Source organism: Pongo pygmaeus, chromosome 9, assembly GCF_028885625.2.
Source record: "Pongo pygmaeus isolate AG05252 chromosome 9, NHGRI_mPonPyg2-v2.0_pri, whole genome shotgun sequence".
Lineage (NCBI taxonomy): Eukaryota > Metazoa > Chordata > Mammalia > Primates > Hominidae > Pongo > Pongo pygmaeus.
Window position 1 is genome coordinate 74,482,983 of NC_072382.2, and position 14,513 is coordinate 74,497,495.

At 41.3% G+C, this 14,513-nt stretch overlaps 1 protein-coding gene across 11 annotated transcripts in view; it reads right to left on the reverse strand.

Annotated features, from left to right (window-relative positions):
* The window catches only part of FAM168A (family with sequence similarity 168 member A), a 237,012-nt gene that overhangs the window by 126,611 nt on the left and 95,888 nt on the right, over positions 1-14,513 (reverse strand). The window contains exon 1 of one of the 11 annotated variants that reach the window (XM_063672068.1): positions 12,772-12,796. The exons of the other annotated variants lie outside the window; for them this stretch is intronic. The gene's annotated coding sequence lies outside the window, so the exon portion shown is untranslated. Of the gene's footprint in view, positions 1-12,771; positions 12,797-14,513 lie in introns of those variants that run through there. 11 annotated transcript variants of the gene reach the window in all.

Below are 14,513 nucleotides of genomic sequence, written 5' to 3' on the forward strand. Positions count from 1 at the left end.
GCCCTCTTTTGTGGTTTGGTATAAAGAAACAGCAAAACTAACAGCATGATCACACCTCCTTAAAGGACCATAACAAACACTCCTTAATCTTGTGTACTGACCAGACCCAGAAATACAAAGTATTGGAGGTTTTGAACCACAACTCAGCCTTTCTCATCCACTAACAGCAGAAATAGGACTAAAAGTTAGGAAGGAAACTCATGGGGGAAACGACTCCATGGTTCCATCTAGATACATGAATACCAGAAGACCACATAAAACTGCCCCTAAAGGAAATGACATGAGCACCCCACTGAAAGAATTAATCAATGAGTATGTATTAAGCCCTGACCCATCCCACAGGAAATAACTACCTTTAATGATCTCTTTCTTTAGGTCTTCTAAAAACAATGGGTCATAATCACTTATTGAGCACTTAGCATATGCAAATTCTATGTACCAAACATACCAGTAGACATTTCCATTTAAATTAGCCAATTTCTTTCTCAAACCAAACCTATTGTTGAGGAATTATTGCATCCATTTTACAGATAAATTGAAGTTCATGGAAATTAACAGACATGCAAAACCATGGATTGCTATTGTCATTATTATCATTATTCTCATTTTAATGAGAAAACTGAGGCTCAGAAAGGATAAATAACTATTATTAAGTAGCAGAAGGGGGTTTTGCCCAGGTGGGTTCTAGTAAAGCTCATACTAATACCACCACACGACCTTTCCTGTTCTATGCTAAACGACAAAACAAAAAAGACTTCAACTTTATATAGAGCATGCAGTTAAAAATAAGTGACACATACAGGCTCTTTCAGGTCCTACCAAAGAATAAATGTCATCACTTCTGAAAAGCAGTTAGGCAGCAGTGTTTACAGCCAGGAAAACCAAAGAGGAAGGTGACTATCCTAAGATTCCCTCAATAATCATAGTACCAAAAGAAACTAAGGAAAGATGACATTGATCCAAGGACTTCTCACTCTCATCATGAGAGCACACTTTCATGTCAGCCAGTCTCTGTAGCCATCCAGTGGATAATCACAAAATAAACAGCTAAATAATTTGATTAGCAAATCCTGACATTACTGGCCTCATCCAATACTTTTGATGAAAATTGTCTCCTAAAACAGAATCTCTCCCAGGCCATATGCAATACTCTTGTCAGAGGCGTTCGAACCAGAGAGACTCCATTTTTAGTGAGGGCTAGGAAAATGAGGCTGAGACTTGCTAGGCTGCATTCTCAGAAAGTCAGGCATTCCTAGCCTCCAGATGTTTATGGTTAAGGGAACAAATTAATAATGTTTACTAAACAGATCCACACTTGGGAGTGTACAGATATCCCAATATCCGGAAAACAAAGTAGCATTCCTAATTTTGCTTTAAAGATAATAGTATCAATTCTTGCAAAATATAGTAATTAAGAAAATTAATCCCTTATCACAAACTCTTGTAGCAGAACACATCTCCCCATATATACAAATATTGTACCTAGAGTGGATATGTTACTCCTCTTACTTTCAGGAATGTCCTATTCTTTCTATGCAGTAGCTGTCCTTTCACCACTTTACTTCCTTAATAAACTTGCTTTCACTTTGCACTGAGGACTTGCCCTGAATTCTTTCTTACATGAGATCCAAGAACCCTCTCTTGGGGTCTGGAACCTGGACCTCTGTCCTGTAACACTCTGACCCTGCAAGTAATGAGAGACCAGGGTCCCCACTTGTGCCTGGATGATGATCTGGGAAAGGCATAACTGACTCCCAATCCTAAATACTTTACTGAGAGTCTTTGTGTCTGTTGGCCCAGAAGCAACAACACCAGCCTCATAAATTTTGCTTACTAATAATAATTAAGTGGTCTACCTAGCTTCAGCCCCCAAAAAAGGAAAGAAACCTGCCAGAGCAAGAAAAGAGACGCTTAATATTGCAGGGAATACATCTGCATTCTTTTGTGAGCTGCTAGTATGGGATTTAAAAAAAAAAAAAAATACCCTGCTGCTAGGTAGCAACTGTTTCACAAATCAGGTGTCTGAAGCTCAAGCTCTAACTGGCTTATTTAAAAGGTCGATTGTTACCAAACATTATTACTGCAGCTTGCAAGTGCTGCTATTTTGCATTGTTGTTGCTTGCCCAGCCCCCCAAACAGCTAGGAAGAGAAATCACTTCCACAGATTTCTACTGCTATCAGCTAGCAAAAACTCTAAGCTTGCATTCATAAGCTGGGAGAAAGGAAGGTGTTGCCTGTTCAAATTTTAGAACAGCCAAACCTGGGCTCATGTCCTAGCTTTGCCTCTTACTTTCTGTATAACTTTGCGTAAGTCTCTCAACCTTTCTGAGCCTCAGTTTCTCCATCTGTAAAATGGATTTTAAAAATGGGCTCCAGAAATGAAATAAACTAATTGTAAATGACAGATAATGTTTGTCTCTTTGCCCTTCTGAGGAGTACACTATGGGCAAAGCACCTCCCCTAGATTTCAGATGGTCACCCTTTAGGAAAGAGGATATGTTTAATCTCAGAGTATATTAATATCAACAGTAGAATGTTCTCCTTACCCTCTCTCTAGCATCTAACACAAGCTATGCACATGACAGGCACAAGAAAAATGACATTCAATAAAGCTTTAACTTACATAAGAACAGAGCTTCTAGGGAGGATGCCTATTCCAGTGGTCCCAATCCATTCCAAGAAGAATCAGAATTAAGCCAACCTAGAGAAACACCTAGGGAAACAAACACCTTTCCCTATCTTCAAGAGACATTCCTTCATTCAAACAATAATTTTTTCTTTTTTTTTTCTTTTTTTTTTTTTTTTTTTGAGACGCAGTCTTGCTCTGTTGACCAGGCTGAAGTGCAGTGGCGCAATCTTAGCTCACTGAAACCTCCACCTCCTGGGTTCAAGCAATTCTTCTGCCTCAGCCTCCAGAGTAGCTGGGATTACAGGCGCCCGGCACCACACCCAGCTAATTTTTGTATTTTTAGTAGAGATGGGGTTTCACCATGTTTGTCAGGCTGGTATCGAATTCCTGACCTCAGGTGATCCACCCGCCTCAGCCTCCCAAAGTGCCAGGATTACAGGCATGAGCCACCACACCCGGCCCAAACAATAATTAATGATCAACTTTTTAGTGCCAAAGTCACTTCTGGGACAATGCAGATATGGAGACAAATCAGACTGTTCCAGACACTACCAAGTTCATGATGCAATAAGGAAGACATATCAAAAACAGACAATTATACAGAAGTTAAATTATTGCCTTACAGTTCCAAACTAATTCTTCATTGCCTTGCTCTGTGATACTAGACTAGCCTAGGCTGACTACATTTCTCCTTTCCCAGTGGAGTGTGTGGCTCTTAGGTTCTGCCAATAGAGGGTGCTGGAAGGAGAATACAAAGCTAGTTGCAATGCTCAGTTTTTTACAAAGTAGCAAGTAGATCAGTGTGCAGAGGGGTCTTGGTACATTTCAAACCAGCGACTCTCCAGGTTCTGAGGTGAGCACCCTCCAGCCAGTTTCTTCTTCACCACAGCAACAAGCAGCATACTGCCACAGCAGCCATACTCTCCTCAGAGGTCTGAATCTCAGCCTTGTGGAGCTCTTATGTTCTTTCCTTTTTCACTTTTTCCTCAGCCTTAGGTACAGCAATCTTTTTCGGCAGTTACTATCTCTATTATACCTTAGAATTCTCTTTTATCTCTTTTAAGTAGTTAAAAACCTTTTACCTAAACAATTCTTAATATTAAATTTTATCTATTTAAATTATTGATGGCATTTCTGTCTCCTCAACTGGATCCTGACTGATACAAGTAGGATAAATGTTATGATCCTGGTCATAGAGTGCAGCCCCCATATTTTACAGATAAACTGGAGCTCCAAAGATTGGAGTGACCTGCCCAAAGTCACACAGTGGTAAACCTGGGATTAGTAGTCCTGTTCCCAACTCTCAATAAATAATAAACATGTAACAAACACCTAGTCTGCATCTGGGCTCTATGTTGGCTGTTGAAAAAAACAAGACATGAACTAACAAATCCCTCCCATCAGGGGAACCTACTACCTAGTAGAGGAGACAGACACTGAAACCAGAAGGAGTTCTAATGGAGGATGACAAGCACTAAGACAAAGAGAATAGGAATTACTAACTCTGGGAGAGTGGGAGAAGGCTTCCTAGAGAGTCTCATTTCACTACACTTTACTCCCCAATCTGAAAGATACCTGAGTTGAACAGAGGGTTAAACAACTTCAAAATAAACCTGTAACCAAGGCTTAAGAAATGCAAGTAACCAAACAAGAAGCCTCAACTCTGGGCATAACCAGAAATACCACTAATGGCAAATCCTAAAGTAGAAAGCAATACAGAAACAAATTATGGATGAACACTCATCAATATTAACTTAGGAGATGAACTGCGCTGGCTTACAAAGAGCAATAGATATCAGATGAACGACAACATCCTGGAAGGCTTTTGAGAGGAGAATATAATCATGCTAACTAAGCTCTGAAGAAAGCCTGGCAAGACTACAGAGGAGATGCAGCCTGTTTCAGAGAGCACTTGCATATGAGTAAGAATATACCTATAGTGAGCAGACACTGGCACAGAGTAACAGGAAGAGATCTTGAGAGCCCCAGACCAGAGAGGAGACCTAGGTTACCTTACTCTCCAGTTCTAACTGAATCAAGCTTCTCACTGCTTCCCTTAAACAACAAGCTCTTTCATATTTCTGTGATTTTGTATATACTGTTTTCTCTGCCCACAATGCTTTTCATTCCCTTTCTGTCTAAAGAGCTGACCCATCCTGCAAAGCACAGACCAAGTATCACTTTTTTTTTTTTTTTTTTTGAGACAGGGTCTCCCTCTGTCACCCAGGCTGGAGTGCAGTGGTGTGATCATAGCTCACTGCAGCCTCAATCTCCCAGGTTTAAGTGATCCTCCCACCTCACCCTCCCAGGTAGCTGGAACCACAGGCGCACACCATCATGCCTGGCTTATTTTTTTTTTGGTAGAGAAAGATTTTCGCCATGTTGCCCAGGCTGGTCTCAAACTACTGGACTCAAGCAGTCTACCCTCCTTGGCCTCCCAAAGTGTTTAGATCACAGGCATGAGCCACCATGCCTGGCCCCAAGTATTACTTTCACTGTAAACTTTTCTCCAGTCATTCCCTGCACTCTTGATCTGGGCAAAATTAATGATTATCTGTTTAGTGCTCTTTATACATCTCTTCATTATAACTTATTATGCTGTAATGTAATTATCTGTGTGTCTCTTTCCAAACAAACCATGAGATTCTTATCAGGACATATACCTACCCCACCCCTGCCCAGTGCCTGTTATTATTCCTAGTACACAGCAGGAGTAATGTATATAGAATTGCTCTACTGAATTGCCTGGATAAACTCAGCCTTTAAGCCTAAGAATGAATGGATCCTGGAGCCCCAAGATTTCCCAATTCATGATAAATCCTTCCTGGGGTCTAGAACATTAGGCTGTACTAGAAATTCAGTAAATATTTCTACTTGAGAGCTTAAGTATTTCTTTGTGCCAAACTGGCAATGCAACTGTGTATCTTTAGAGCTTCCACTAAAGGAATCAGTTTTTTGCAAGTCCAAACACAACAGTTCTTTATCCTCCTCCTCTACATAAATTGGAAAATAGACTGAGAATTCCAATCAGCTGAAACCTTCCTAGAGAAGAGGACTTGGTTGTTTACTACAGTTCAAACCATTGCTATCTAAATTTCAATGTTGCTGGCATATTTTTTCTTTTGGCAGCTCATTCTGACTTAGGGTGGATGATGCATCATGCACCGCAATCAGAGAGCAGGAGTTGGAGTCAAAAGAAGAGAATGAGTCCCAGACTCTGTCACGCCTTATTTTTTCAGGTGAACTTGGACAAGTCATTTAATCTCTCTGAACTTCAATTTTCAGCTGGGAAAGAGGAAAAATGCTACCTGTCCCACCAGGCTACTACAGGATCAAATGAGAAGTATTCCTTACTGCATTGCTCTCTGACCTTAAGAATTTGACCTTCTCTGTAGAAGGCCATATACAAAGGCTAGAACAGAGAAACGACAGAGAAGTAAGGTTCGAATCAGACAACCTGAGATTAGTCCCAGCTTACCACTCAATTATGTGATACGAGCAAGGCATTTAATCCTCTGAACTTCAGATTGTCCAATCTATAAAATGGGGATAATCCTACCTGCCCTACTTACCTTACAGAATCATTATGAAGCTTTAAAAAAATGAGATAATATAGATGAAAGCAATTTATTTGAGAAATCATGAAGTTTCATTATAATATGTCACTTACGTGGAATTCAGCAACCCAATTACCTTGTCTTTCTGGAACACACAGAGAACTAGGAAGCAAGCAAAAAAGGCCTCTCTAAAGCCAAAATAACTGTCTTTAATTCTTCACACTTTACTACTAGTAGAGTCCCTAGGGCCTTACTCTTCCTTTGAAAACACATCTAATAAACAGTAATTTGGGAGCACCACACAGAGTAGGAGAGAAGTGACAAAGTAAGAAAGGAGAACAATATTCTCTGTTGTGTTTCACAAACAGCAAGGAGAAAAGGCAAAAAAAAATTCAAAACAACCACAAAAATGTAAAAAGCATAGTATTCACACCAAAAAGTGGCTTTTAGCTTTTTTGTTTTAAAGTATAGTATTAGGGTATTTAGTATAAAATGTATTACTGTAATATAAAAAAGCAGACTAGCTGATGTTCAAAATAATTAACTTGAACCTCAAGAAAGATTCAATAATGTTCTAACTATTCTGAAGAGGGTAATATATAATGTTTTTAGGGGGAAAATTCACTCAAAACAGTAAACTTTTGGGGGGAGTGCTTAAATGAATAAAGTGTCAACTGTCAAGGTAAGTTAGTCATCTGGTGGGTGCCTCTACCTAATTTGCTAACGGACATAAAAATTTATTGATGGAATTATGAATAAGTGCCCTAAGGTCACACAGCTTGTTAAGCAATGGATTCAAAACCCAAGCCGCTCAGAATCAAAAGCCCATACTCTTCCCAGTGCAAATAGCTACCTTCAAACATGGTAATATATGATTTCTTCACCTGTCAAATAGGGAATGAAATGCTGCTACAGACATCATGATAAAGTTGATAAACTGAATAAATGTCCTCTCCTCAGACCCTACTTTTGGATTTTAAATAAAGTGTAAAACCATAAAAACAAAGAGAAATGGAGAAGAGCAATAGCCATAAAATACTGAAAGCTAGAAAGCAGACGGATGAGCAGAAACTGACTTATTAGATCCAAGGAAAATGAATACTAAGTCAGCAGTGGGAAAAAACAAAAACTAACTCAATTTTACCTGTAGAAGCCACACAAGGCTCAGAAACTGGCAGTACCATGTATTTCTTTCTTTCATTTTTTATTTTTATTTATTTTTATTTTTTTTGAGACAGAGTCTCACTCTGTCACCCAGGCTGGAGTGCAATGGCGCGATCGCAGTTCACTGCAACCTCCACCTCCCGGGTTCAAGCAATTCTCCTCCCTCAGCCTCCCGAGTAGCTGGGATTACAGGTGCCCAACACCACGCCTGGATAATTTTTGTATTTTTAGTAGAGACAGGGTTTCGTCATGTTGGCCAGGCTGGTCTCGAACTCCTGACTTCAGGTGATCTGCACACCCCCCCCGCCAGCCTCCCAAAGTGCTGGGATTACAGGTGTAAGCCACCACACTCGGCAGTACCATGTATTTCTAGAAAGAAAGCATGCTAAAATCAGGGGAATTGATTACATGAAAATCTGTCTGAGAACCAGTTAAAGACCAAGATTGCCTCCCCTAGTATAGAAGACTGAAGGTTTTCTTTTCCCTCTGGAGAGAGTAAAACAGAGAGGGTCTCCAGACTAGGAAATAACAGGCACAGTTGAGGGCAGGGTTACTATACAGCAAAGAAGACTGTAAGTGAAATGAATATTGAGGATCCCCCTGCAGCCTTCTTCTCCCACTTAGCTTCCAGACCACAGGCAGCCAGGACTCCAACTTGTAGGAAGGGGACTAAAGCATTCTTCCAGAGAATCTGACCAGCTCTAGTGGAAAAACCTAAAGATACTGACATGTAGTTGCCCCATACATAGCCCAGGCAAATCATCACACAGAGAAGTCCATACTCAGTAAGCCCAACTCATGTATTTAAAACCTTTTACAGACAGGGTCTCGCTGTCACCTTGTCTTCACACTTTACTACTAGTAGAGTCCCCTTCTTTGAAAACACATCTAATAAACTCAGTAATTTAGGAGAATCACACAAGGCTGGAGTTTAGTGGCACAATCACAGCTCACTGCAGCCTTAAACTCATGGGCTCAAGGGATCCTCCCACCTAGCCTCCCATGTAGCTAGGACTACAGGTGCTCACCACCACATCCAGCTATTTTCTTTCTTTCTTTTTTTTTTTTTGAGACAGAGTCTTGCTCTGTCGCCCAGGCTGGAGTGCAGTGGTGTGATCTGCGGCTCACTGCAATCTCCACCTCCCAGGTTCACACCATTCTCCTGCCTCAGCCTCCCGAGTAGCTGGGACTACAGGCGCCTGCCACCACACCCGGCTATTTTTTTGTATTTTTAGTAGAGACGGGGTTTCACTGTGTTAGCCAGGATGGTCTTGATCCTCTGACCTCATGATCTGCCCGCCTTGGCCTCCCAAAGTGTTGGGATTACAGGCGTGAGCCACCGCACCCCACCCTTCTTTTTTTCTTTTTTTTTTTTTTGAGAGATGGGGGTATCACTATGTTGTTCAGGCTGGTCTCAAACTCCTGGGCTGAAGTGATCCTCCCGCCTTGGCCTCCCAAGGCACTAGGGTTGCAGGTGTGAGCCACCACATCTGGCCTGCACTTAAAACATTTTTTTTTTTTTTTTTGAGACAGGGTTTCACTCTGTCACTCATGGCTCACTGCAGCCCCAACCTCCCTGGACTCAGGTGATCCTCCCACTTCAGCCTACTGAGTAGCTGGGACTACAGGTGGCACACCACCACGCCTGGCTAGTTTTTCTATTTTTTGCAGAAATGAGGTTTCACCGTGTTGCCCACGCTGGTCTCAAATTCTCGTCTCAAGCAATCTGTCTACCTCAGCTTCCCAAAGTGTTAGGATTACAGGTGTGAGCCATCACACTCGGCCAGCATTTAAAACTTCTAATCAGCTTTTTAGTATTCCACTTTTAACAATGAACAGACAACCAAGAATCATCAGATATACAGGAAAGCCCCAACATAAAAGACAGAATTCAGATCCTATTTATACCAGAAGAAATTTGGGGCCCCAAATAAAAAGTTATTTGAAAGAAAGCATAAACATGCTTGTCTTCATCAAAGTTTGTCAGTGGTAAATCATATCAGGTGAACCTCAGCCATCAACCTGAGAATAAATAGGCCTCCCCAGGCCAGGCGCGGTAGGTCACACCTGTAATCCCAGCACTGTGGGAGGCCGAAGTGGGCAGATCACGTGAGGTCAGGAGTTCGAGACCAGCCTGACCAACATGGAGAAACCCCATCTCTACTAAAAATACAAAATTAGTTGGGCGTGGTGGTGCACGGCTGTAATCCCAGCTACTCGGGCGGCTGAGGCAGGAGAATCGCTTGAACCCAGAAGGTGGAGGTTATGGTGAGCCGAGATCATGCCATTGCGCTCCAGCCTGGGCAACAAGAGCTGAACTCCATCTCAAAAAATAATAATAATAATAGGCCTCTCCAAACCTAGGGTTTGTTTTATTGATGGTTATTCACTTCATGGGGGCAAGAGGTACAATAAAAAATAATTTGCTGAGTCCTGCAAGATGCTGCACCGTATCTGCACTTATTTTCCTGATTCCAAAGATATCTGTTGTGAATGGATCCATATGTGGATAAATTGAGTGTTCCAATGAAGGCACTAAAATAAAGAAACTAATGGGTCATAAACAAAGCATTAAAAGATGCATCACTGTGTTTACTAATCATTGATGCTACAACATGTAGTTAGATTTTTGTATGAGGAAGGAGGTCTCTCATGCCATATGAGAAAGGAGGTCTCTCATTTCCCCTTCAGAAGTCAGGGAGAACCTCACACAAAACATGGTGCTTGAGAAGAGTTTTAAAGAAAGAGTAGAAGTTTGTCAGGCAAAACAGAGGAACAGAAAAGAGGGTAAGTGTAACATAAAAGAAAGACTACGAAGGGCTAGTCTAAATGAGCACAGAAGAGTTGAGAAACTTCAATTAATACAGTATTGCAAGAGCAGTAGGAAGTGAGGCTGAAAAGGCAGGCAGAAATCAGATCAAGAAACACTTTGTAGGCCAGGCATGGTGGCTCACACCTGTAATCTTAGCAATTTGGGAGGCCGAGGCTGGGGGTTCACTTGAGCTCAGGAGTTCAAGACCAGCCTGGGCAACATGGCGAAACCCCGTCTCTACTAAAAATACAAAAATTAGCCAGGCATGGTGGCATGCGCCTATAGTCCCAGCTACTTGGGGGACTGAGGTAGGAGGATCCCTTGAACCCGGGAGGCAGAGGAGGCAGAGTGAGAGTGGCTATAATCTTCCAAGCTATGTACTAGCTGTTCCCAAAAGGCAGTTCTCATACTTACAAATTCCAGGTTCCGTTCTCAGCTTATTGTGAAGCAAATTATTCCATTTCTAAGAGACCAGTGACTACCAGAGACACTCTAATGGTCCCCCTGAGAAAATCAGCAGCTCAAGGCCTCTACCCTCAGGTTCTTTCATTTTTCCTCCTGAGGTCTTCTTTAAGCACACAAACGTTGTGTTATGTTAGCTTATCAGAAAGTATTTCTCAGTCTGGTTTCAAAGAAGACATGTATCTGCCCCAAGCCTTCACTTCCCAATTCTCAATGATGGTGGCAAATTCCAGCCACTTTTTAGAACTATATTAAACTAACATGTGTACACACACACTTGCATAAATGTCTGACTTCCCCATGTATACTCCTTAAGGAGACAGGAAGAAAAATAGAAGGGAATAGTTAATGAGCACCAACTTAACACTTGATCCTTTCCTATATATTCTCTCATTTAATACTCACTGTAACCTTGGGAAAGGTGATATCTATAACTCCATTTTCAGAGATGAAAAAACTATGGCTCAGAAATTAAATGATTTACCCAAGGTCTGAAAATTGAAGCCACATGTTTGGGTTGACCAACACTTTTCTACTACCTCATGTTAGGTTCCCCATATCTTATTTTATTCATTACTAAATATTCACTCAACACAGTCTGCTGAATTGCATTATACTAAGCCTCCCACTGAACAAATTAGCAACCAGGAAAAGCAACTGAACAGAAAAACAAAGGACAAATTAAAAACTTGGACAATGGATGCAGGTTCCAAAAAAAAAAAAAGAGAGAGAGAGTGAAGTAGCAACATCAACCCCAACAAGCTCTTCGGAGCCCTGACTAATACTGGCAAGGATTGAAATAGCCAAAATGCATGTTGATAGATCTCCATTCCAGAATTTTATCTCCTCAGCCAGCCCAGCGCCCAGCACAGTCCCTGGTAAATTACTGCCAGTTAGGCACACATCACAAATGAATTACAATAAGCAGATGCAATCTCTCCCTGTAGCCTTCCCACTCTCACAAAACCACTAGGAACTAAAGAAAGCTTTTGTTCTCCATCTGAACTGCCCTTGCTGGTAAAGGGAAATTGGGTTTGAGAAGCAGATGGCTTGTCAAAGAGCCTAAAACCTAAAGTGAAAAGGAAGTGATTTACTAAAACCAAACATTCCAAAAGAGAAACCAAGCTTCTCTGAGGTGACAAAGAGTGTCTTCATTGTCATGGTTTGCCGTCTAAACAGAGTGTCCCCAAATCACCTTGTAGGAGGGGCTGAGGCAAAGACTCAGACTAGCTCTAGCCACATTCATCTAGATTTTTCTAAAAGTAAGCATCATTTGTTTGTAGCAACTGTGTTTGGTTATGGAGATTTGACTATCAAAGTATTTTGTTATGGAAGAAAAGTACTACTACAGTAGTTAGATCCTCAATATAAGAAGATGAGACAAAAAGGAACTTACAGGTTAAATAAGATAATGTAAGTAAAGAACCTAAAAACTGAGCTAGCACAAAGTAGATGATTAATTTGGCTGCTCATTTCAATCTGCTATGCAACTTAGGTCTCTTCCCCTATCTGGGTCTTCATTTTCTCAATTCAACAGTTAAATGGTACAACATTTAACTTAAAAAATCAATTGAATTAAATGATCTCAAACACTCCAGGAACATAGGATACACAATCAAGACTCTTTGTTTTTATTTATTTTTTTTTTTATTTTTATTTTTTGAGACGGAGTCTCATTCTGTTGCCCAGGCTGGAGTGCAGTGGCACGATCTTGGCTCACCACAACCTCCGCCTCCCAGGTTCAAGCAATTCTCCTGCCTCAGCCTCCCGAGTAGCTGGGACTACAGGTGCATGCCACCATGCCTGGCTAATTTTTTGTATTTTTAGTACAGACGGGGTTTTACTGTGTTACCCAGGATGGTCTCGATCTTCTGACCTCATGATCCACCCGCCTCAGCCTCCCAAAGTGCTGGGATTGCAGGCGTGAGCCACCGGGCCCAGACGCAATCAAGACTCTTTACTAGACAAAAGCTCTTACTGCTCCTTCTAGCTACACTCTCAGGACTAAGAGATTACCTCTACCTGTCCATCAGCCACTTCTAAGCCAGGAGCATCCTTTACAGTGCAGCTCACCATCTGTGCTAGATGCTTCATTAAGTGTAAAGCTGATACTGTACTTTGTTAGAAAGCTAGTGCACAAATGTTACCTGGAGATGAATAAATCATTCCAGTTGTGTTGGGTTGCAATTGCAAGGGCAGCATCTGTGGGTCTGAAAACAGATGGTCTTATAAGGATGGAGGATTTGGCTCTTATCTGAATTTCCTAAGGCAAGCAGGTTTGGATCAGCAGGAAGCCTGACAGGGAAGTGCCAGAGTAGAGCTAGTATCCAGTGATGAGGAAAGACGACAGAACTGCACATGCAGTTTCTTTCCATAATAAATGAATATATCAGAGGATGCAATTACCAAAATCCCAAGCTCTTCTTTTTGTACCTACTCATCAACTTCTAAATCATTTTCTTTTTCGTCCAACACTTTCTTATTTCAACACAAAGACATGCTCAGAGAAATTACCTAGTAAAGCCCTGGCACAAAATAAGAACTTTAAGATCTACTGACTAAAACAAACTGAAAAAACAAAGAAAAACAAATTAAACTGATTTGATAAAAGTAGAATAAATGCCTATGATACTGTCAATAATAGTAGGTATACATTAAACACGTTAATGTTTGAGGTCTAGGTATTTTACATACATTCTCTGATTCAATTCTCAAGGTAACCTTTATTTTATTATCTCTATTTTATAGATAAGAAACTTAAAGTTCCAAAATGTCAGATACTCTGCCCAGAGTCACACACCAAATTACCTAATGGAAGTCAGAACTAACCACCACTCCCACCCCTACCAAGGGCTAAATGACTCCACAACTCTATGCATTTTGTCTGCCTCCTGTCCAAGCAATTGCCTTCTTACTATTCCACAAAATGCACCTGGCTCATTCCCACCTCTGGATCTTTCTACTTGCTGTTTCCTCTGCTGAACTCCCTTCTATTATATCTTCTCATGGCTTACTACTTAAAATCATTCAGGACTCTGCTCAAATGCAATCTCTTCAGAGAGGCTTTTCTTGATTACCCTCCCAACATATGGTGTTTCCTTATCTTGCTTTATTTTTTATTATGGCCCTTACATTATATTCTTTACTAACATATTTGTTTATTGTCAGTTTCCCCCACTAGAATGAAAGACTTATGAGGGCAGGAACTTTGTCTTGGTTACAACTGTATCTCCAGCACTTTGAGCAGTGACCACTAGAGCAGGTGCTCATCAAATAGTCATTGAGTAAATAATTAAATTAGGCCGGGTACGGTGGCTCGTGCCTGTAATCCTAGCACTTTGGCAGGACAAGGCAGGCGGATCACCTGAGGCCAGAAGTTCAACACCAGCCTGTCCAACATGCTGAAACTCCCTCTCTACTAAAAATACGAAAATTAGCTGGGTGTAGTGGTGCGTGTCTGTAGTCCCAGCTACTCGGGAGGCTGAGACAGGAGAAGCACTTGAACCTGGGAGGTGGAGGTTGCAGTGAGCCAAGAACGCATTACCACACTCCAGCCTGGGCGACAGAGTGAGACTCCATCTCAAATAAATAAATAAATAAGCTCACAATCACAGAGCTCTATAATATTAGTGTAAAAAGGTAGTTGCTATATAATAGAAAGACCACAGGCTTTGAGATCAGGCAGACCTGCATTCAACTTTCTCACTGATTATGATAGTGTAACTTTAGACAAGTGCCTAAACTTCTTCTTTTTTTTTTTTTTTTCCTTTGAGACAGAGTCTCGCTCTGTCATCCAGGCTAGAGTGCAGTGGCGTGATCTTGGCTCACTGCAAGCTCCTCCTCCCGGGTTCACACCATTCTCCTGCCTCAGCCTCCCGAGCAGCTGGGA